Source organism: Chanos chanos, chromosome 4 (assembly GCF_902362185.1).
Source record: "Chanos chanos chromosome 4, fChaCha1.1, whole genome shotgun sequence".
Classification (NCBI taxonomy): domain Eukaryota; kingdom Metazoa; phylum Chordata; class Actinopteri; order Gonorynchiformes; family Chanidae; genus Chanos; species Chanos chanos.
This window is the reverse complement of record NC_044498.1, coordinates 39,781,383-39,806,035: the sequence shown is the minus strand read 5'-3', so window position 1 is coordinate 39,806,035 and position 24,653 is coordinate 39,781,383. Positions and strand designations below refer to the sequence as shown.

Here is a 24,653-nt window from a genome sequence, read left to right as displayed (position 1 = left end):
GCACATGAAAGCATTGCATCTCTCTCTCTTTCTTTCTCTGTATGTCAGTCTGTCTGTTTCTCTGTCTCTTCCCTCCTCCAAAATCACGCAAGGGAACAAACACAGCAGGAGGCTACCTCCACTTACCCCTTTCACACCTTTCCTGTCCTCTTTTTTCCCCCCATGTTTTCATTCTCTTCTCCTACCTTTCATCCTACCTTTCTGTTGCTGTTCATGCACTTATTCTAACTGCTCTTGTTTTAGTCTTCCTTCTCACTCGTATCCATGAAGAAACTATGTGAAAACAATGTTTTCACTCTTCTGTCCTCGCTCCCACTCCCTCCTTTCTCTCTTTCTGTTTCTATAGAGATGTTTTTTTAAGCTTGGCTGTATTCTCCCAAAAAAGCTGAGGAGAAGTCAGAGCTACTTTCTTTTCCTCCTCCAGCCAGACCCAGAGAATGGCTTATCCCTCTCTTCCAAATGGTCTTAAAAAAACTGTCAACCGTTCATTGTGACACAGAGCCAAGACTGAAGCTTTTTTTTCTAAGTAATATAAACGACATAGAATCCAACTTCATACAAAGGGTCAGTAAATGGCACATAGAAACATTAAGGCAACACAAGTTTTTCATGTCCTGTGTAGGAAAATTTGGACTTTGGGCTTTTTTGTGATGTTATGCTCTGATTTTATAGGGGAGGTTTTTTGTGTGTATGTGTGTTTTTAAAATGTGTGGGTGTGAAAAATATGTATTTAAAACCAGAGTCAAAAGGTTCATCGTGTTTACATGGATAGAAAATAAAAGAGTGTACATGACAAAGCTTTGAAAGCTTTCAGTGTATATTCACAGGAGAGAGAGAGAGAGAGAGAGAGAGAGAGAGAGAGAGAGAGAGAGATCAAAGGAAGCAGGAGTCTTCAACATAGTGTGATAGGATCGGTCAGTAGATCACCTCTTTAACTGCAGTAATGGACCCAAGTGTCATATGCGCGAGTGTGTATGTATGTACCATAATCTTCTATTTCTCGGTAAAGACAACTCTCTCTCTCTCTCGCTCTCTCTCTCTCTCTCTCTCTCTCTCTCACACACACACACACACACACCTGAAAGATACGGTTTTATCATGCTCAGTAGTCAGGGGTGTGACTAGAGTCAATGATAAGTGAGTGAAAACAGCCAGAGTGACACCTCAGGCAAGGAGCAGGTCAAAGCATTTGGCCCCAATTAGAACAAAATCAAAATCAAGTCCTTCAATAGGCCTCAAGGCAATCAGCAAACAGCCAAATGAAAAAGCAGTCCAGAGCCCTCTTCCTAGCAGTCCAAAAGTTGTGACAAGTTTCTTTTTAAAACTGTCAGGCTAATAAGTTAGCCAACAGTCTATACCTGTGGTGGCTCCACCCCCGGGGCACGCCCAAACTGTCACATGGGTCTGTTTAGAACGACACGTTTACTGTGCCACATTCATTGTCTGTTTTACAACCACAACAAAATTAGTGAACATGTCTCTGGAAGCATTATGGCTGCTAGATCCCATGTTTCTCTTTTTTTCACCTTTTTTTTTTTCATTTTGATTTGGAATCATCCTGCAGTCTGCTTATGAAGCTGGCTTATCTTTATTATTTGTTCGTTTGTTTGTTTCAATAATAGATTAAAAAAAAAAGAAAATCACACTAAAATCAATTTATATTTACACTTCTGGGTCTCAGTAATGTGAAACAACTAAAAAACAAGAAAACACATTTAACTAATTGAATTTAACATAGCATTTAGCCCTGACAGTAAATCCACAGGGTCATTCCACTTATGTGTGATTTATGTCTCTGCCAACATAAAGAAATCATTGGACATCCCTATTAAACGGTGTGTACCCATCCTTATTAAACAGTGTCTACACTCTATAGACCCCAACATTCCTTATTACTGAGGATAGAAACTGGTTAGTGAGACTGATTGTGTGTCCAAGTGTGTCTGTGCGTGTGTATGTGTGTTTGTGTGTCTACATCTCTGTGTGTATGTCTTTGCACAACAGAGAAACATGTCACACTCTCTCTATCTCTCTCCGTCTCTTTCTGTCTCTCTCTCTCTCTCTCTCTCTCTCTCTCTCTCTCTCTGCCCCCCCCCCTCCCCAAAGATAAAGTGACATAGCCTTAAATGCCCTGAAGTGCTCTGAGGTTTCAGTGACTTGATCCAAATGCATTATCAAGTTGTTTTTTTTTTTTTCTCCTACTTACCATTTCACCCTCAATCACAATAAACCTTGTATGTGTGTTTGTTTTACGCCAGCGTTATTCAATATCTTTATCTGTCCTATGTTTGCTCGCAAACCCAACCTCATGTTTTCCCTTAATACCAAAAGCCGAGCACTCTGCAATCTGCCCCCATCTCTGCTTTTTCCTCACCATCTGTGGAATAAACAAATAATGTCACTCACAAATCTTCTTACAGCTTACCGTCCCACACGCACATCAACCCCTGTCATCTGAGAAACTGTCTTTTTTTTCCCATGCTCACAATATCCATCATATCACTTTGTTCATCAGTTTTTTTGTTTAATGTCTGTTTCCTTGACGCAGTTGTGTGTCACTGTGATGAATTTCTGGTGGAGATTGATGTTGTGGATTTTAGGTTTTTTTTTTTGTTGTTGTTTGTTTTTTTTAGCCAAGAATCTTCCGGATTGTTTGTTGGTGGTACTTAGTCTGTATCTGCACAGAGACATGGACTGGTGAGGTTTTTCAGCCGTGCTGTGGCTGTGCCATGGTGGTCTGAAGCGGATGTCATGTTGGACCCTCTGTGATGGGGTTAATTATGTATCGCACCTTCATACCAGTGTGGAGTGTGTGTAATGTGATGTGTGTGTGTGTGTGTGTGTGTGTGTCATCATTCCAGTGTGCCTGGTATCTGCCAAAAGTATGTGTTTTATTCTGAGAAAAGAGAATTGATTGTGTCTGTGTGTGTGTGTGTGTGTGTGTGTGTGTGTGTGTGTGTGTGTGTGTGTGTGTGTGTGCATGCGTGCGTGTGAGAGAGAGAGAGAGAGAGAGAGAGTCAGACAGACTAGACAGGGCCAAAGAGAGATGGAGGGGAGCTGAATAATGCATGACTTCCTTTCTTTCTGACATGAGAGTTTGGATGTTTTTATAACATTTTGAGCTTCATGTCTGACGTAATATTTCTGGAAAGACAGAGAGAGAAAGGGGCGGGGGGGCAGAGAGAGAAAAATAGAGTGAGTAGTAAGTGAGATTTTTTCTCTTAGACAAATTAGTCATAATTTTGATATAATTAAAATTTCACTCTGAGTGGAGATTTGAATGATACTTAATTGCACAGACTCTGCAAAGAAGGTTTTTTTTTTTTTTTTTTTTTTTTTTTTTTTTTAACATCACTTTTGACAAGATGTATGAACTCACAATACTCCTGACTGTTTCTACATGAAGAATAAATTAAAAACTATTCTGGCTGTATAAATTTAAAGACAAATCCTTTCTGATCTTTTTTGGGGGGGTAACAGAGCAGAGTGTTATAGCTGGACCATCAGTTAATGGTCAGTATTTTGTGAATATGTACCCTGAGTGTTTGCAGAGAACCCACTCACAGGCATGATACACTTGAAATACTCACACACACACAGACACAGACAAACACTTTGTTTTCATTCACAACAGTTAAGGCCTATAACACCAGGAATCAATCTGCCATTCACACTCTCACCTAATTGCATTTGCATTTTGTGTTCGCAGCTATTTTTGTGTAGATGTAAAATATTACTCGTGGTTAAATGAGAGCTGAGAGCTGAACACTAGTTTCAACACAGACCTAGAGCTAAAACAAACACAGATGAGATGGAAACTCTTCATTTTCAAGTCCATCCATGCATTAGTGTACCATCTGTCCACTCACACACACACACACACACACACACACACACACACACACACACACACACACACATACATTCACATACAGAGATAGCTCAATGCCCAAGAGCAGAGAGAGATGGTTTCTGGGTAATGAAGATGTCTCTTCATGAGTGGTCATTTATTTTGGGCACCTCTTCTCAGATGAATAGATTGGAGATGATCTCTGTCTTAAGGGTCAGGTAAAGTATTGCTGTGTGGTTTGAACTGAATTTGCCCTTCCCAATAACCGCTCCCCTTGTCCTCTGAGAGAAGCTCAGAGACTTCAAAGCCAACTCAAGTGATTATATTTTGATGCCGTGTCTTATGAAGCTCTGACCGTAAAACCTGGCCCACCCTCTTCTCTTCTCTTCTCTTCTCTTCTCTTCTCTTCTCTTCTCTTCTCTTCTCTTCTCTTCTCTTCTCTTCTCTTCTCTGTCTTCTGTTCTGTTCTGTCGTGTTCTGTTCTGCCCCCCCTCTCTCTCTCTCCCTCTCCCTCTCTCTCTCTCTTGCTCTCTCTCTCTCTCTCTCTCTCTCTTTCTCTAACATCCTTCTTTCTCTGTATCTGTTCAGAGTGCCTAGGTAAACGAGGTTTTTGAGTACATCTTGAGATCCTTATTCATACTGAATAAAAGCAGTGAGTGCTGTCCACAATGCTAAAATCCAAGGCAGTCTGAAGCAGAGCAGTGAGGGAGAAAACGAGGACACACAAAATTATGCATATCATTCAGTGCCCCACCCTATTCAACTCTCAGCATTTGAGAAGGGGAGTATAATAGCATTTTTTTTTTCTTTTGTACTTTTCTTTTTTTTTCTCAGAACACGTCTTCGAAGCAGAGACAGAAAAGAGTAGTAGCGATAAAAGGCTCGTCTGTAGTTTTTAGAATAATCTTTACTGTGTCGTCATAAACCAGACTTAGGTTTCTGATCTCAATACCAGACATCTGAAGGGTGAATTTCAATCAGATGTTGGTGAGAATAAATCATTCATTTTGAATGGAAGTCTGAAATGGTCATGAATACATAAGGCAACAGCAGGCATAAATCAAATCTCTTTATGGCCACACGAGAATGTGCTCTTTCAATCATTGTAAACCAGCCGGGGCAACAATGGGGCCTCGTCATTCTGACAGGCAGAGAGGGACAAAGACACTGAATAAAATGCAATATTAAGACACTACAGTGAAAAAGTATTTCCCTTCTTTCCTTCTTTTCATTCAATCTTTCCCTGACTCTTTTCCTCCCGTGAGTGTTTATTGCCTTGAGCCTCTGCTAATCAAACGTCAGATGAGCTTGATGATGCAACGAAATGCAACTCAAGGCTGAAGGACATGTGTTTACACACACACACACACACACACACACACACACATACAGATAATCAAAAGTTGTGTCATGGGTGCTAAAGAGGTTTGTTTTGTAGAGTTTGTGTAGTTTGTATCAATATCATCAATATTCAGATATTATAAGCTTTCTGTACTCATACGTTTGTGTGATTGCATGATGTATGCATGAATGTACGTGTGTGTGTGTGTGTGTGTCTGTCTGTATGTCTATCTATCTATAGATAGATAGGTAGATATACAGAGAGAGAGAGAGAGAGAGAGAGAGAGAGAGACAGAGAATTATTTTAAACACACACATAAATAGATAGATATCTAATGCAACTGTGGCTGTATAACAGTATAGAATATAGCAGTAATGTGATTGTGAGTGTGCAGTAGGACAATAATGTAGAGTGTGAGTATGACAGTAATATGATTGTGATCATGTAAGAAAGACATATAGGCGATCATGAATGTGTGTGTATGACATAAATATGACTGTGATGTTGTGTATATGACAGGCATTTTGAGTGTGTGAGTATGGGGAGTGTCTGAGTATGGGAGTGTGCTGCGTGTCACCTGCATTGCAGCGAGATCTAAAATTAGATTTGCTTCAGACACCACTGAGTCTTGTCTGCCTCATATAAAGACTCACACAAAGACACACCACTCACACACTCACACACACACACACACACACACACACACACACACACATTTCAGATCTGTCTGTGCAGCTAATTGCTGCTTGGAGTCCAACAACCCACACAGAAGTAAGCTGAAGATGGTAGCAGAAGAGACAGTGAAACAGAGATAAATGAGAGCAAGGATGGGTATGCAGGCAGAAAACTCCTACAAATAGATACTTAGATGTAGAGAGCCATGCAGCATAGATAGATAGATAGATAGATAGATAGATAGATAGATAGATAGATAGATAGATAGATAGATAGATAGATAGATAGATAGATAGATAGATATACAGACAGACAGACAGATAGATAAAGTTAGCAGTTGACAGAGAGAGATAGAGTTTGCTTCTTACATTTTTGCTATCCTACTGTCTGTTGCAGTCCATGAAACAGTGAAATAAGGTCTCTTTTTGTTCAAACAATGGACAATTAGAAGTCACTGTGGGACTTTAGACTGGCACAAAAGCATTAACTCCAACTGCCCTAAGTAGGATTTTCCAGAAAAGACCAGCATTTTCAGATAACAGTGGTTTGTAAAGTGCGGTCCACAGTGATTTAACATCTCTTCCAGGTCCTAACTCTGCCCTCCTTTCAGCTTAATTTACCTTCACTAAGTAACTTCACCAGCCCCCTGTTCTGTGCTCTACCCCTCAGCAAGTGTAAGTCCATTAATCCTTTTAAATCCAACAAAGGAGTCCAACTGTAAGGAACCCATCTTTTCTGTTGGGGAGTGGAACACCACTGTAATATTCCATTAGCAGTACCATCCTCTCCTTACTCAATGCTTGGTCTAACCTTGGTCCATTACTTTTCTTACTTATTGCACAGATCATACACCCAGGCTCTACATGCATCAGTCCAAGCCCACGTTTGTATTTTTCAATGGAGGCAAAAAAATATATATATATATACTCTCATACAACCCTATCTGAAGCCTCTTTCCGATCTATGGAATTACAACCAATTCCCATACCTAACTACACCTGTTTGCAACTCAGCAAAACCTCTTTGCAACTCAGTAGGTTTGATTTTGTTTTGCAGTCTGCCCTGTTATCTCTCTCAGCCTGATGACCAGAGCTGTGGAGAAAAGCTTGTAGTCTGTGTCTAATGATTTGACAAGCTACCAGCTTTTATTGTCCTGTATGTTTTTAATGTCCTACCGGTCACCTTTCTTAAGTAAACTAGGTAATCCTGGTGCTTAATGCAGATCCCCTCTAGGGAGACTGGTATTTAGAAGTGCAAGCAAGTCTTCTCCCAGCACATGCTAAAAAACACCTGTAAAATTGTACAGGGACACGGTGGAGTCCCAGAGCACTCTCGCTATCCATGCCCTGAACAGCCATATTTAGCCCCTGCAGGAAGAAAAACCCTCTCTAGATTACTGCTGACACTTTTGTCAGAGCACTTTAAAAAGTAAACTAGCTGTCTCTTCCTCCTCTCTGTCCATTCTCCCGTCACAGTCCAAACAAAAAGAAGTGTACTGCCTTATTATGGACAGAAACAACCTCAGTTAGATCCTGTCCTGTATCAGGATGCAAGGATTGAATGAATCTCTTCTGAATATTTTTCTCTTCTCCTGACTGAAGAAGAGCGTAAATGTAGAGTGAAGATATGGGGCATCCATGTGTGTTCCACTCAGGGAGACAAGCAGACCAAAAACACTGTGTCTTTATATCCAACAGCTGCTGGTAACTCCCACATTTATACCATGTCAACCTCTGGAGCATACCGCTGACAAAGTTATTTTATATAGATTTTGCCAACATCCCACCACTGCCGCACAAATAAACAAATAAATAGATGACGCATGTCTGTCTAATTCTAAACTTCCCTCAAAAAGTGAGTGTCTTTCAGAGTGTGTCAGAAAAGCTCTTTTTGGAAAGACTAAGGCATCACTACCAGATGACTAAACAACAGTCAAAAAAGTCAGCTGGACTAATTCTGCTAAGCTCATAAATATACGGCCAATGTTTGTAGTAATAAAGTCTCTACACCCCTGCCGTTGACATACTGTTCTGCAGTTGTGTGTACCGAGATGTTTATTTGTATGTCTCCCGGTGTCACGCTGGTCATGTGTTTCCATTAATTTAATGACGGCCTTTTGTGGGTGAATGTGTGACTGTAAATTATTCCTGTCAAGAGTGTCGCTCTCTGTGCAATTAAAATGTCCTGAAATAATTAGATACTCTTAAGGCATGTTCTTATTCAGTGCATTGCTGATATCATTAAAATAAATCTGTTCTTTGAGAATATTCATAAACGAATAACGTTTTTTTTTGGTTTGTTTTTCTCCTCTAGAACATGGGGCACAGTCATAAAAGCATTTGAGAAAAGTATTTCCACCCCTCCCCTCGTTCATAAGACTGAATATGATCACCGTGGGTCTTCTCAACAAATCTAACATTTTTCTCTGGCTGTTCCTTGCACTGTTTCTATTAAGTGTTCCTACACTATCATGAGCGAGGGAGAGAGAGAGGGAGAGAGAGAGAGAGAGAGAGAGAGAGTGAGCAAGTGTAGAACAGGCAGCAGGAGGTTGGTGGGTAGTAGCGGCTGTGACTTTGCTTTACAGTGGGTTGCAGTCATAAGACTCTGTATTTGTGTGTGTGTGTGTGAGAGGGAGAGAGAATAGATTTGTGTACAGGATGCTAAGCGAATGCTTGTACTAAATGTTACTTTACTGCCTTCATTTTGTTCTCATAACCGGACAAGTCACATATAGAGCACACGTGCACACACGCATGCGCATGCACACAAATATTCCATTTGATAGTGTATCTGCGTGAATGCTTTTCATTTTTCATTTCATAGCTTTAATTCAACCATGAAAAAAGACATTCTTTCTCAACTATTATTCATATGTCTGGTATTGATGTAGAATGTTGTGTTTGAGCAGAATAATTTGTGTGAATAGCCATAGTTTGAATGAATAAACAGAAGCTGTAGCGCACTGCACTGAGTGAATGAGTAATTGTTGGGCATCTTCATATAACGATAAAGAACTGAACACACCGCATTGTCCATTAATCTGATAGGAAATGATGCAGAACAAGTCTGTGTGTGTGTGTGTGTGTGTGTGTGTGTGTGTGTGTGTGTGTGGGTGGGTGTGTGTATTCATGAGAGAGAGAGAGAGAGAGAGAGACAGAGAGTTTCATCTGCCACTCTGTCATCCACTGACCGGTGAAGTCATTCATCCACTGACTCACTCATTCACTCATGAAGGGAACAAACAAGTGAATGCATTGGCTTCATCTCTCTTTCTGTCATATTCATGCTTGATAAAAGTAATAGATGTGCACATGTAGAGCATACATATCACATATCTAAAGTATATATGCTTTAATCCTAAACATATGCTGAGTAGGAGCAAACTGTGCACTTCAGAAGTAGAAATATATATATATATATATATATATATATATATATATATATATATATATATATATATATAAAGAGATAGATAGATAGATAGATAGATAGATAGATAGATATGTAATACATATATTGCATATATGCAGTATGTATGGAGTCGATGTGCTATAAATCATTGAAAGAGAGACAGAGCATAAAATGTAGAAGCTCTTATCCAAAGCAACTTATCTGAAGTGCATACAGCTGATCCTAACAATATATCTAGTGATAAGTGAATGTAACACAAAACTGAGAGATCATGCTTAGGCCAGTATGATGAAAGCTAAAATGGGACTGATTTCTAGTCAGGAAAAATAATAACAATGCAAAAATGCAAAGACACTTTTGTTATGCTTATGGAATATATGACATTCAGTACACGTAGAGAGAGGCTGTGTGGCTGTGTAGGTAGTTACAGAGATCCTGAAGAGCATTAATGGAACAAGATGAAGTGCCAAAAATTGGAAGAGAGAGAGAGAGAGAGAGAGAGAGAGAGAGAGAGAGAGAGAGCTCGTAGAGTGTTGTCCGCCCATCATTCCGTAATGGAGGCATCAGAATGGCTGGCTTGTTTGTTGTCATTATGGTAAAACAGGGTCCTGCTGGGTCTCCATTTCCTGTCTGCCATTCAAAGCATCTTCTAAATGACAGATAATTTCAAATCATGTTTCTGTGAGAGAGGGATCAGGTCTCTCTCCTTCTTTTTCCTCTTCTTCACATTCCTTCTTTCATTGCATCATTCTGACAAATAATTAGAGGTGCCTTATATGCAAGGTTCTCCCTCTTTTATCTCTCTCTCTCTCTCTCTCTCTCTCTCTCTCTCTCCCTGTCAATCAAAAATAAGGTGCTGAATGATTCCTGCATAAATTCTCTACCACATTAGATTTTAATGCTCACTGAATGAATAAGTGTAGTAGGTGTGCGTGTGTGTGTGTGTGTGTAGTTGTGTCTAAAAAAGAGTCTTGTGCTTCCTTCTAATAGTATGTGGTTTATTTCAATATTTATCTGAAATAACAGACAAGTAAAGATCTGAACAATGTGGTTCATCCTTAGATAAGATACATAACTCAGATTCATACATATAACATTTTCACATCTCCCAGGCAACAGCCTCTTATATGATTTTCCAGTTTGAAGCTCTACATTAAAGCCCTCATCATCAAAGGTCACTACAGTCTGGAGTTCATATTTCTGGAAAATGACATAAGCACCGTAATCCAAAGTGAAGCTAAAAATCAGATGGAGAAATGAGAGAAAGAGAAAATTCCAACTTAGGGTGAAATAGCTTTTCTGGTGTAATGCCAGCTTGGTTGATTCATTTGATCAGCTGATGGTCTAACCAAAGGATAGTTGAATTAAGTGATCTCCTGAAACTCAAGACGTTAATAGTTAAGCATTTTTTTTTTCTCAGCAATACAAAAGATTTTGATTACGGCCGTTATTGTAATATATATCCCTGTTACTTGTCATAACAGTTTATCAGATTAACCACTTCTTCAGCCATGAGGGTTATGGTCACCCTGTTGCTAATCATGGCTCTTATTTGTCACAGGGAAATTACGATTACATTAACTTACACATACACATACATTCAACATGCTAACTGATCTCACTTCACTCCCACAACCCAAAAACCCTCAGCCAACCATTAGAAAATCACCCCGTCAATGTCTATCACCCAAAAGATAGAACTGATAAGCTCTCTCTCTCTCTCTTTCTCTCTCTCTCTCTCTCTCTCTCTCTCTCCCTCTCCCTCTCCATCATCCCTCTCTCCTCTGCCTCAGTTGCCTGCGTTCTGAGTACCCTACAGACAGCATGGTATGTGTTTGTATGCATGCGTGTGCGTGTGTGTAGCATAGTGTAGTGCAGTGTGGTGTTTAGAGGAAGACTCAGTCATGTTTGGCTTCTCTTATCTCTGAAAAAGCCAGGCTAGTTGGAGATTAATGACCAGTCCACAGCACTTTGACAGGAACTCCTTTCTGCGTAATCAAAAGTCGTTGCCACGGCAATGCCCCATGTCGTCCCTGTGTCTCGTGTGTAGGATAGGGACAGCTGACCACCTTAGAGTCTAAGCGTATCAGAAGAGGAACTTCCAATGAGGGTCACTCCTGTGATCTTCAATATCACTGAACAATGTCTTGTTTTTTTTCTAAGAAAAAGGCAAAAGTCTGTTTTTCTCATCTTTTGTGTCCATCTCTATACCATCTCTAAATCTATCTTTCCCTGTCTTTGTCTCTCTTTACCCTTTGCTCTGAGGGTTGAATGAAAGAAAAACGTGATACTCTGACATGTTTAAGGGAAGTAATTAAACGGTACACCTCAGGAAGTGTGTGTGTGTCTGTCTGGGGGCAAGGGGGTTATCAGAGTTAAACGGGGGAAGAAAGGAGGTACATGATGGAGAAGAAGCCAGATGACATGAATGACACCTCCATTTTCTGAGGGACCATCAGGGACAGATGGGGAAAATGGGTCCTGTAACACCTCGCCCTGTAGGAGAGATGAGACGCAGAGGAATAAGATGTGAGGCAGAGATGAGACGGAAATGAGATACAGATGAGACGGGGTTATATCAGCAGCAAGAGCAGCAGCAAGAAAAGAGACAGGTGTTGAAAATCTGTGAGGAAGTGGTAGGCTGACCTAAGTCCATTTACATAGTTAGCTAACTAAGTGAAGGGGAGAGAGAAAGAGAGAGAGAAAGAAAGAAATAGGGTCAATGTGAGAGAACATGTGAACATACCAGTCTAAGAGTAGTGAAAATGTTGCAATACAATTCTGCTGTTATTCATTAGTGAAACGCTGCCACGATTAGCATATCTGTGTGACACCACAGAAAGGTCAGCAGTGCTACTGACCTCACTGACCTCTCTCTCTCTCTCTCTCTCTCTCTCTCTCTTTCTCTCTCTCCCATCGCCCCACTTTGATTCTACTGATACTACAACTACTTCCAGTTAAACCCATTTACCGGGATGCAAAACCACCTCATGAAGTTAAGCAAAATAATCTTATAAAGTGGATTGTATCTGAGATGACTGCAGAAGTATTGCAGGGTGAGCGACATTACTAGGCTGGGTATTTAAAGACTGGTTTGTTCAGTTCTCCCTCTGGTACTCTAACTGTGCCCTAGACTGGAAGAGCCACATTCAAGTATTCCTTATTCACCTGATTCAGCTAATTAAGGCCATGAAGGGCCCCTAAATATCTGGGTCAGGTGTTCTGGATTATTATTTGAACCCACTGTGGGCTGTTTCAGTATTCTGTGTGCACTGTGGGCTGTTTTACTATATGCTTCAGTAGTTGTTTCAGCACTGTGGGCTGTTTTACCATATGCTTCAGTACTTGTTTCAGCATCTGTTTCAGTTGTTATTTTAGTTGTTGATTCAGTAAGATATGGAATAGGGTAATTTTGAGTAAGTGGGTGAATGTAAGCAGGATGGATGCATTGTGGGTGTTTTTCAGTATTTAGTCTCTCCATGTGTTATAGCACTTTGACGAGTCTGGACTGAGTTTGGATTTAAATGTTGACCTAATATGACATATTAATATGGCTACCGCAAATATAACATAAAACTATGACTTCTGTTTTGGGCGGTATGTGTACAAAGGATTAATCACATGCTGCCGATCCACCAACCACCAATGCACACACACAAATGTACAAATGTACATGCCCCCCACCCACACCCACACATGCAGACCCTTACATACATCAAATCACTGAAATCCCACGATACTCTTAAGCTACCAAATTCATTCAAAGCCTTCTTCCATACCATGCACTTTGTCAAGCCATTCACCCATCAATTGCTGTGGATCTGGTCTCGTTTATCTGCATTGTTCACACTCCCTCCATGTTACCGGCAGAGTAATGACTTCAATCTATCTCACACACACACACTCACTCACACACACACACACACACACACACACACACACACCAGAGCTCAGGAGACAGGCGGATCTCCTTAAGTTCTTTTCATCAAAATCCAATCACATCTACAATAAAACCCCAGAGATAAGCAGTACATCTAAAAACAATATCATGTCTTAGAAAACATATAACACTGTCTATGAATTATCTGTCCGAGTTCCTCAATGCCAGTTCTGGAGATGTGGAGTCCTGCCATAGTTTTTTTTCCGGTTCACAGAACAATTCAAAGGCTCATATTTATGAGGTAAACATTTGTGTACTTCAGGGAGCAGCGTGTTTGTTTGATGTACTAAAATTATTGTAACATTGATTGAGTGTGTTGAAATAATACCACATAAACCTCAAATGAGTGTCCTTTGGAGTCTTCATCAAAATGACCATTTATCCTGTTAATGAGAGAGAGAGGTCACAATAAAAGGGAGCACTTAAGAAAATTGGGACAGGGTGCAGTTATTTAAAACAACTTCATATTCTTATTTGACCTGGGTCCGGCTCAGAGCAGCTGTCTCATATTGCTGTTTACAGGTTTAAGTCCAGAGTTATTCACTATGGGTATTGCTGCCTCTGATTCCTAAATGAATTTTACAAGCCGAGGAAAAGCCACATGGATATGAAGCAAATGCATGAATTATGTTTCTGGCATATCAGCAGTAGCCAGTTGCACAGGTGTTCCATGGGAAATCAGTAGGCTTCAGTCAGCAAACCTGAGAGCTCACACATAATATCCCATGATTCACTGCTCTGACCTCTTCCATGCATGCAGAATATAAAAGGGACAAATTGGCTTTAAATGTGTTGTGTGATCTGTGTGTGACAAGGAAAGAGAAGACAGAGTGTTTAGAATGGAAGGATTCAATGCCCTCTAATTTCCCTGTGTCACACATACACATTCACTCATCTTTCACATACTTACCCTCACCCTTCACACACACACACACACACACACGCACACACACACACACGCACATCTGTATGTGTTTTTACAGGGTCAGGAGTGGAAAAAAATATATCACTCTTCTGTTATTTGGTGATTTCTCAGTGGTCTTAAAAGTAAATGTGCTTTAAAATGCAATCCACGATGCATGCAATAACACACACACACACACACACACACACACACACACACACATACACACACACACTGCACAGTGCACAGTGATGAAATATGAACTCAGGGAAAAATGAAAGGCCAGAGAGTATCTAGGTGTAAATAACCCCATAAAGAGTGTGTGTATGTGTATGTGTGCGTGTGTGCGTTTGCGTGCGCGTGCACATGTGCGTGTGTGTGAAGGGTGAGGGTAAGTATGTGAAAGATGAGTGAATGTGTATGTGTGACACAGGGAAATTAGAGGGCATTGAATCTCACATTTCCAGTCGGTGCAGCTTCATTGCACGGCCCTTTATTATAGGATTATGTCCTATTGAAAAATGGCTGTGTTCTACCACAGCTCACCTACTGCTCCATGTGTGATATTTGTATCTATATATCAGAATTACAGTGTAATCAGCAATTTTGTACTTAAGTGTGATTTAGGTTTGAACTACGCAGGTCTTTGGTTCTGGCTTTTGTGTTAGTTACATGTGCACCAAACTGTACTTGCTAATCCCACTGGTTCTGAATCCCCTAAAAAGCCTGGAGTTTCTGCTTTCTAAGGTAGAAAAGCCAAAATCATGCATTCCCATCCTTAAATGTTCTCAAGAGAGATAAGGTATAGTTTTTGTGGACAATACATTACTTCAGTGAGTATTGCATTTTTCAAGAGTAGCACATTTTAATTTGTTTTTCTGCTTCTGTTTTGTCACCAGGGAGCTGTGCTCAACAACTATAAATGTTGATTTGTAATACATTGATACTTTTTGAGTCCATTTTTTCTTAAAGGTCAACAGTGAAAGGTAACCTGTGGCTTTGGGTATCAATATGACAATTGACTAACTATGGTCGAGGATTTCAGTGTCCACTGTATTTATAGCTTGGCCTCATGGCTGCCTATACAGGACATTTGCCAGTCTAAAATGATCTGTTATACATTACGGCTTGACTGATATAGCTTTTCCAGGGCCAGTAATGACGCTGATTTTCAGTAATCAAAGAGGCTGATTGATGATATTTGCGACCAATATTCACTTGCAGTAAATATGAAAACTGTAGTGTCAAAATTTACATGTCAAGGGATGCAGGCTCCAACACCTTTAAATTCTGAAATGAACGTATGTTGAATGAATTCACACAGAAAATTTGAACATCATATTAAAAAGGCTGTATATATAGCACCAGAAGCTACAAAATGATTGGTATTTTGACAAATAAATGCATAGGATATCATTCTAAAGGTATAAAGTGTACCGACAGCTGTCATCTCAAGGTGTGTGCATTTGACAATAGACTCAAATTTCTGACACAAATTTTTCACTGTGAGCCCCAACTGCCGTTCTTTTTCTTTGGGCCACAGTGGAGGCAGCAGAACTGGTTAAAGCAGTGAGACAGAGCGTGGACGTTTCTCTACTCTTGCAAATATTGAGCGGAATTCTGCTTTGACATCAGACTGTCAGCAAATCAGAAAACAGTATATAGTTGTCAGAGCTATTTTGGTTGGTAAACAGAGGGAGGTCACTTAATTAACGGATTGCTCTCAGGTGCACGCCTGAGCCAGAAACAGTTGTGTGAGTCGGGCCTAAGAGACAGTGGGCTGAGTGAAATTATGATACCAGGTGAGTTTTGTAACTGCAGGATACTCTTTTTGCCTACTACCCAGTTCTACAACAAGTATGTTTTCCCCACGTCTCTACAAGGCGAAGAAGGAGAATGTTTCTCCGAGCTTCTGTTTCCCGAATCTCCCCTACAGTCAAGGAGAACGGTGTTGATTGGCTATTTACTTATTGTCCTCGTTTCAATTATTCCGATAATACCGCTGGTGGGATGCTGAGGCTGAGTACAAGATTGTACCTTTCAGAGAGTGGTAGCTGCATCAGAGGAGCACATGCACCACATAAAAATGGACTTAAAAGAAAAAAAAAAGTTGCTGAGCATTTTAGTTAAAATAACAATACAAACAATCGGAAAAGGACGAATATCGGCTCTAATTGTTGGGCAGAGCAATAATGAGTTGACCGCTATTATGCATTACAGGGAAACATCAGCGTGTATATATAATCAGAGGCCATCTACATAGAGCCTGTCCACTTCCTATTAATGCCGATGTACTGGTATTGGCAGCAATTCACCTAGAGGGCGCTCGCAAGACAGTCCTCAGTGAATGGGAATGAATGGAGCTAAATGGCTAAAATAATTATTTACACCTGCTTCTAGGCAAAAAACCCAACTTTTATTTTAGTTTTTGCAAATATAGTATGGATTATACATCAGAATTGAAATAAAAAAAAAATAATGTCCTTTCATTTTTCTTACAGGGAAAGCGATTTTCCCATAAAATGCTAGTATTCTGCAAATGTATATTCTGATTGGTCGGGTAAGGATTTACGACTGATTGCGAGTGTAATAGTATGCTAACTAGTCATGGTGGCGTTCATGACTGCTCCACGCGGTAACTAAAACGGTTTAAGTGCCGTGTTCTTTGCATGTCTACACAATACATGAATTGGAAAAACAAATTAAAATAAAGCCGAGTTTGAGGTGTATTTTGTTGTTGTTATTCTGCATCCACAAAGCCTTAATGCAGTAAAGTGGCTTGTGGTGCCTGACGTCACAAATACTTCATGAAAGGTGTTTTACTACAGCTGAAAAACGTAAAAAATCTAAAAATGGAACTATATCTATTGTTTTGACCCCTTATATAGAAAATGTAATGAAAATTGCTAGATTTTGTTTTCTACCCCATGAAAGCTACATTTTGGGGGGTACAGGTACACAGGCCCCCATTCATTCTGGACTCTCTCGCGAGCGCCCCCTATGAAACAGGAAGTTCTGAGAGTGGAGGTTCTCTCCTATTTAGAAATTCTCTGATATAATCTACTCTTGTCAGAGTAATCATTTATGGAAGGTGGCTGCAACAGCATCCTCCGGTGAGTAACTGTAACACTGAAGGTGTTAATGATGTAAACAAACTCTGAAACTGACTCTCGCGCATAACACCAGGATGTTTTCCAATGAAAAATGAAAACTCAGAAATTTCCAATGGAGAGATCAAGGAGATGTTTCTGTAGCCACATGAAAAAAAAAACTGCAGATAGCCTACATTTCTGCCAGTAAAGAGAGGAAAGAAAACACTCACAAACCTATAATTATTCTCAGCAAGACTGTATAGCTCATTTTATACAGACAATAGAACTATAGACCTCAGACCTCAAACCAGGCCTTTTTCACTGGGCTGTATCTCATTTGGCTGCCTAAATGGGCCTAATTAGTTCTGTGCAGTGCGGGATTGCCTGCTGTGTATGGTGTGGGGCTTTAGGGCAACCGGAGTTAGAACGCTAATCCCATATCTACATAATAAGCAAATAGCCAATACACCACATGCTGAATTCCTGGTCACTGATGACGTTCAGATCAAGGGCCGGGAGCTGTGATGTAAAAGACAGAAAGAAGGAGTGTTTCCGGGAGTGTTTTTGTTGAATACGTAGTCCTCGTGTGGTTAAGTTTCTTGCAATACAAAGATTGTTACTTTGGCTCTGTATAAGGATATCTATGTATATGTTGCAAATTTAAGTTAGTGAAATGTGAAATATTGATTGGTTTGCAGCTTACTCAAATACAGTTACAAATCGGCTGCAATGTATCAATACTCTTTGGTCAGTTTTTTTTTTTTTACTTTTCTTTTCTCTGTTGAGTAGAATTTAAGATTCTGAGACACTAAGATTATAATATGTTCCACTTTGATATTTTCTATGGATCATAGAATTTCTGGCATGTCCTGCTTTGCCAAGTTGTGCTGGCCTAAACCACCACTAGTGATATATTAGGACAGAAATGGAGTTGGGGAGACTAGGTGTTGGAGAGTCAGGGTTGACCCCATATTACTGACTGTCTGACTGATCCTATGCTCTCTCAGATAAACACACACACTCAGTGAGTGAGTGAGAGAGTGAGTGTTTCATATCACACATCATCAAGCTTAATCAAACTACTACATGGAGGGCAAAATATCATTCATACATCTTTTGGAATATGTATCATCTGGTTATGACAAGTCTTCATTTGTCTGAAATGCAAGATGGTTTTTCTTAATTCACAGGGGGACAGATTGAAGGTTTTCCATTTTTTAATTGCAGGTAAGGTCAGTGTTTTAGGAGACAGACAGAATAATACAAGCAATGATTTGCATAAAATTTGAATCTAGAAAATATCAGAACAAAGAGGAAAAAAATCATAGCACATCGTAATATATCTGCCTTCCCTCTTCCTCCTCCCCCTACTATTCTTCTCTAAATATATCTATTCCCGCACACTCTGAGTGGCCCTAGTCTTGGATTTGATGTTTGAAAGTAATATCTTTTCAAGGAACATTTCCTCTTGTACTTGCAATTCAAATCTTCTCCTGAGGTCAAATTTTCTCCTGAGGTCTCCTGACAGAGATTAACATTTGACGAAGAGCATATAAATCTGCCTGTCGTAATCTGACATTCAATCTGTTTATACTGTGAGCAGTTTACATTTCAGACTACAGATCACTATCACTTCTCCTTCTCCATCTCTGTGTGTGTGTGTGTGTGTGTGTGAGTGTGTCTTTCTATCACTCCCTCTAAATTCCATTTGCCAATGAAACTGAGGGAGGAGACAAGATTGAATTAGGCTTTTATGGGAAAGGTCACCACCTGAGCATTTCCAAAGATTAATAAACAATTATCCAAATGGAAGGTAAATGTCCCCAAATCGCAGAGAGAGGAACAGAAAATTGTCACAAAAAAAGTGTTTACTGTCTATGCGGTTCATGGTCTGCCAGCTATCCTTAATACATGATGGCAGAGAATACGTCATCACTCTGCAGTGTGCAAATTTTCTCTGGATAGATCCACCCATGTTTCGCAGTTAGTCCGTCTACACATTGATCAAGCCCAGGGTTGGTATGTGTGTGTTTGTGTGTGTGGGGAAGTCATTCCATAGCATCCTAAATGTGTCACATCACTAATAAGCTAAGGGATGTTTTAAATTATTCATTTATTTGCAGCACTTGTCTATGATTACATGTAAAGAGATAGAGGTGTCGAGACTTTGTGCATATACATGCCTGCTTTTCTTGTCCATTTGCTGTACCAAACAAAGGCAATAGATCTTTACAAAGGCTCAGGATATTCAGGAACACATCTATGATTTGCACTTCCTGTGGCATAGCTGATCTGAGATAAATCACTTGTTTCTAAAATCCAAGACGAAGCTGCGTTTACAGGCCTGTTCATTTGGTATTGAAACATACGACAGTTTATGGCAGCTCTTCTCAAACCCTGATGCACCAGTCCACGACAGGAAACTGCCGGTCCGCAAACCCCCCCCGTTGTGCCAGTCAAATTATGCTTTGTGCTTCTGTCACTCACCAGGTGAAAATGGTAACATTTTAAGCAAGTTCTCGTGGATGGGAACGCTTAACATTCTAGAGTCTTGAATAAAACGTTACTATTTTCACCTGGCAAGTGACAGCAGCTCCGATCATAATTTGACTTGCGCAGCAGCAGGGCTCTGTGGACCGGCAGTTACTGTTGTTACTATTTTCAAAGTTCAGTCGAGGGGGCGGGGACCTGGCCATTTTCTTGCCCCGCCCTTGCGCCGGTCTGCGGCCTAGAGTTTGAGAAACGATGGTTTATGGGTTTGTGTCCAATTATAATATTAATGTGAGTGAACAGCAAATGAGGGACAATGTTAACAATGAGTTTGTCATAGCTTATTGCTTTAAATCTAAGCACAAAATAATATTCATCTGTCCTAACGATATCTACGAAGATGTGGACACAAATATTGTCCAAAAGTCCATTTGATACATAAAACTAAAATGGCGAGCAATTGGACTATATGTTTGTGACATGTTATCACAACAGTAACAGAGTCAGTAACTAGCAGTATGACATGTCACTTCATCAGTCAATGATTTCCACTATTGAGGTGGTGCTTTCTGTTCTCTCTGAGTATTTATTTCACAATTACACTCCAGTGTCAGTCTCATTTCTTAAACTGTTTATACTTTAGCAATATTTATATGAAGTTGTGCTAAGTGTAAAGTAAACACTTAGCCCTAATCCTTGCTGTAACGTGTGTCTGTCACTGTTGTCTTACATGAACTTGGCCGTCTTTACTTCTTAACAAGCCCAGTCTTTGAATTATTCATCAAGATGTGATTCTTTTCAGCAATTCTCACAAATGCCATATCAAGACCACTCACAAACACACACACACACACACACACACACACACACACACACACACACAAATGTTCATTGCTTAAAAAAAAGGGTAGCTTCCTGAGCTAGGAACATTTTTGCATGTCATTTTAAGTCTCGATGCGGTTTATGTAAAAGCATTCAATTATTCAGCATACAGCTCTAAGCATAACTCTTGCTTTTTTCTCTCTTCCCCTCTCCCCACCTGCCATCCACCCTGCCGTCCTCTGTTTCTGGGGCAATATCTGTCTGATTTGTTTTCCCAACGTGGTGAATGCAGGTAAGCTGATATTTTCTACCTATTTTTCCTGCCTCAGGTGAAGTCAGTTCCATCAGAAAGATCCCTGTAGTGTTTTTTATGAGGACACTAAAGGCTGTGTTGGCCTTGCATGTTAGATGCCTAGAGTGTATGGTTCTGTTTACAACTGTTAATGTTTTAGTAGGAGCCCAATTGTCTCTTAGCACTTTGGCTGAGTGTATGCATATGAGTGAATCCCTGGAGAGTGAATGAAGGACTTTTCACAGAATGTCTATAATTATACCAGAGAAACAGGCTTATCATGAAATTTCTAAAATCTGTACAGTAAGAAAAATATGAAATCGCACTATGAAGTTTTTATATGGGCAAGTCACAAGGATCTAAAAGGGGAAAAAGGGAATCAAATAAGTATTGATATACTTACCTCAACAGCTCTAAATTCTTTTGGAGTCACAAACCCCCTTTACATGAAAAAGCACTGACTTATGGGGGTCGGAGGTCGTGCCTTTTAAGCAGTGGATGAGCCTGCTTTGCATTGCAGAGAGAATCTAGTATTGGTGTGATGGGAGAAAGGCAAACTCCCATATAATTTTCCACTTTCAGTCTAGCCTGACATTTTGACCTGATTTCTATCATAACGGAGAATAATGTTCCACACCGTTGTGGAGAAGGGCAACAAAGTTTGCACGGCTCTGTTGGCGAGTTCTGGATGCTCCAATCTAATAGCTGGCCAGAACTCCCGCAATGCTTGCTCTGCGAATTGGGTTTTCAGTGCATGATCACAGGAGAGCTCTGTCAGTTGCTCCTTAGCCTTGCCTGTGAGCTCGTGAGTGTTCATGACAGCAGGGTTAAGCAGGTTATGGACCCAGCCCTTCTGTTCAGAGTTGATGTCCACAAAGTACATCCAGAAATAGTCATGCGACTCTGTAAAACAAGTAGTGATGTTGTGGGTCACTAAATTCACCTGCAGACTGTATGTGTACCGAAACTTCTTTACTAGCGGGACCATACACGTGATGCCAGCAGCCTTGTTCTCCATGGTGATTTTTCTGATAAATGTATTGATCTTGTTATCCACCTCTAGGGCTGGTTTATATTTCCTCTGAACAGATAGATTCAGGCAGTTCAAGAAACTGAAAGTATCTGTCAAATATGCGAGCTCGGCAAGCCACCTTAAGTTTGAAAAATGTGCTGCCACAGATCTGAATTGTCCTTCAAAATAAAAGTACACAGCTTGTTCTGAAGCTCAAAAACTCAATCCAATACTTTTCCTTGGAATAGCCATAGAACTTCTGATTGAAACAGCAAGCTGTCGCATTCAACTCCCATTTCTGAGCATATCTGTACAAAAAGACATGATTGCAATTGCTGCGATTTAACGTGACTCACTGCTGTAATAACTGTAGTAAGCACATAATTATTATTAACATCTGACTCATTGGCTTTAGAGGCAAGGGTCTGTCTGTGCAGTATGCAATGAGTGGCTGCGATCTTCAGGTTTCCCTTTCAATTCTCGCAATGCCTCCAACCACCCCTGGCTGCAGCACCTTAAATGCAGACGGACACACATTTTCCCCAGCTCAGTCTGCATTCAGTCATAAAATCATCCAACATAAATATAACATAAATAACAATGTAAATATAAAATATACTCCCCCTGCTGTACTGCCTTGCACCTCTTGATAAAATAATATATCTTCAAAAATCTTTTCCGCACCAGGTTCCGCACCAAGCTACTATTCACGTTGTCCTTTGATTGGTTGACTTTTTAAATCACGAGCAGGGCCTATGATTCTCCTGCTTACCCTGTCGTTGGAGAGTAGAATTGTTTTCAGCTTGTTTGCCACATCAGGTCTGATCATCACCTCACACATCTCAGCAGCGCGAGGAGGGACAAACACACCTGGGTCTCCCGTTGCCGCTTAGCACGAATCTGAATTCAACAAAGCTTTCAGCACATTTCTTCAGCTTCACCCTCTTTATGTGGGGCTGACTCTATAGCTTGCTTGTGCTTGGTCGTAGACTAAGCTAGCTATTTTTGAATAATGGTGGCTTGGGTATATTTGTTTGCTAAATTAACTAACTGTGATCACGAACGTCAGGGTGGCTGGCATGAGTTTAGGTTAGGGTGCGGTGGAAATTCAGCTAAGCAGGCTAAATAAAGTGCATTAATATAATGAGAACAGACACATTTAACGAGTGGGCAGTTTGAGAAACACAGACTTCCTGGATTTCTAATATAACCAATATAAAAGTGATGGTACATATCAGAAAAATCATGCCAATAATTTGATCACATGGAAGAAAGCCCAATGGACCCAAATGCAATAAAAAATTGAATGTCACATTTAAGGATGATTATAACGTTAAAATATGCAATTAGTGTGATCTTGACAAAAATGTAAGATAGCGCAGTTAGAAATTTGACTCCTTTTGAACACTGAACATCTTCTTAATACAGTATATCAACAGTATTCTATATACCTTACTTCAGTAACAGACCTGAGAAAGAGATTCAATCTGTTCCACCAATGAGAACATCATAATCAGTCCTGGCTTCTGGCGATGAACTCTGCCTGTCTGACTCTTCAGAGGAAGATATAGATATTTCTTAGCTGGAGTTTTCATCCAAAAACAGAGCACTGATGAATTGGGTTGACCTTTCTGTCTACAAAATTTTCAAATGTCGTTCCTTATCCTGCACTGATAAACAAAACTCTCCAAGTTAACAAACAGCTGACAGCTTCTCTCAGCCTGAAAACCATTTCCTGTAAAAAACATGTCCTTTTCACATATCAGTGAACAGACAGATGTATTTTATTGTGTTAGGAAGAGAGAGAGAAACCGAATTTCAATGACAGGGGATCTGACCAATTCAGAAGCACCCTGAATTGTGATGTGACTGAGAGTTTGACCATAGACTGTACCTGAGTGACAGGGAAATTTCATCTAATAGCATTATGAGATGAAATGACACTCTGTGGATGAATGACTTAGACATCTGACTAGATTGTTGTGCGTGCTGTCTCATTCTCATTTCAAGCAACTAAACGAGCTTCAAATTCCGGTGAAATGCTTTGATATATTTTTTTCTTTCCTCTGCACCCTTTTCCTAAAAGTCACAATTTCCCTTCACCTCTCTCTGGATCTGTTCTGTTCTTGTTCCTGTCAGATCTCTCTCAGAAATGTAAATAACAAGGCCAGAATGAACAGTTTCCTCTCTCTCTCTCTCTCTCTCTCTCTCTCCCTCACTCTCTCTCTTTGCAGGCAGTTGAAAGTTGCTAAGGTTTTGGCATTGACCTGAAATCCTTCCTTGTCTTTCTCCCATCAAGAATGAGTAGAGACTGAATGGTGTGGGACAATCACAGTGTTTGTATGGATTTGTAGGGCGGTATCATTCTCTTGACAGGCTCTTGTGCAAATCCTTTAATTTGGGCTATATGACAATGTTATGAGAAAACCACTCTTATGCTAGTTTAGACTGATGCAGTAGCAACACAGCATAGGCTTAGCACAGTGGCATGTGTGAACGCATCTTGCAAAATGCATCATTTATCTCCTCCTCTGTGTTTAATACTGAGAAAAATCCGCAGAGGGTCTATTCGCAGTGCCCAAATCTGTCTAAATTTCATGAAGACCGATGCCTATAAAGGACATGATGAGACTTTTTGCTAAGCTAGAATCTGACATGAACAATTGTATGTATGTTCTTTTGTGTGCGTGCAGTGTGTGAGTCTTTTTGTGGTGCCCAGACTCATGTGTTTGTGTATAAGCGGATGTGTGGTCTGTGTGTGTATTGCAATGTAGGGATGAGCTCTCTTTTGAAAGTTGACTCTGGGATCTCGTTGGATAGAAA

The 24,653-nt window shown here is 40.2% G+C and overlaps 1 protein-coding gene across 1 annotated transcript in view; it reads left to right on the top strand.

Annotated features, from left to right (window-relative positions):
* nrg3a (neuregulin 3a) overlaps window positions 1-24,653 on the top strand; it is a 229,491-nt gene that overhangs the window by 84,730 nt on the left and 120,108 nt on the right. The gene's annotated exons all lie outside the window — the stretch shown is intronic.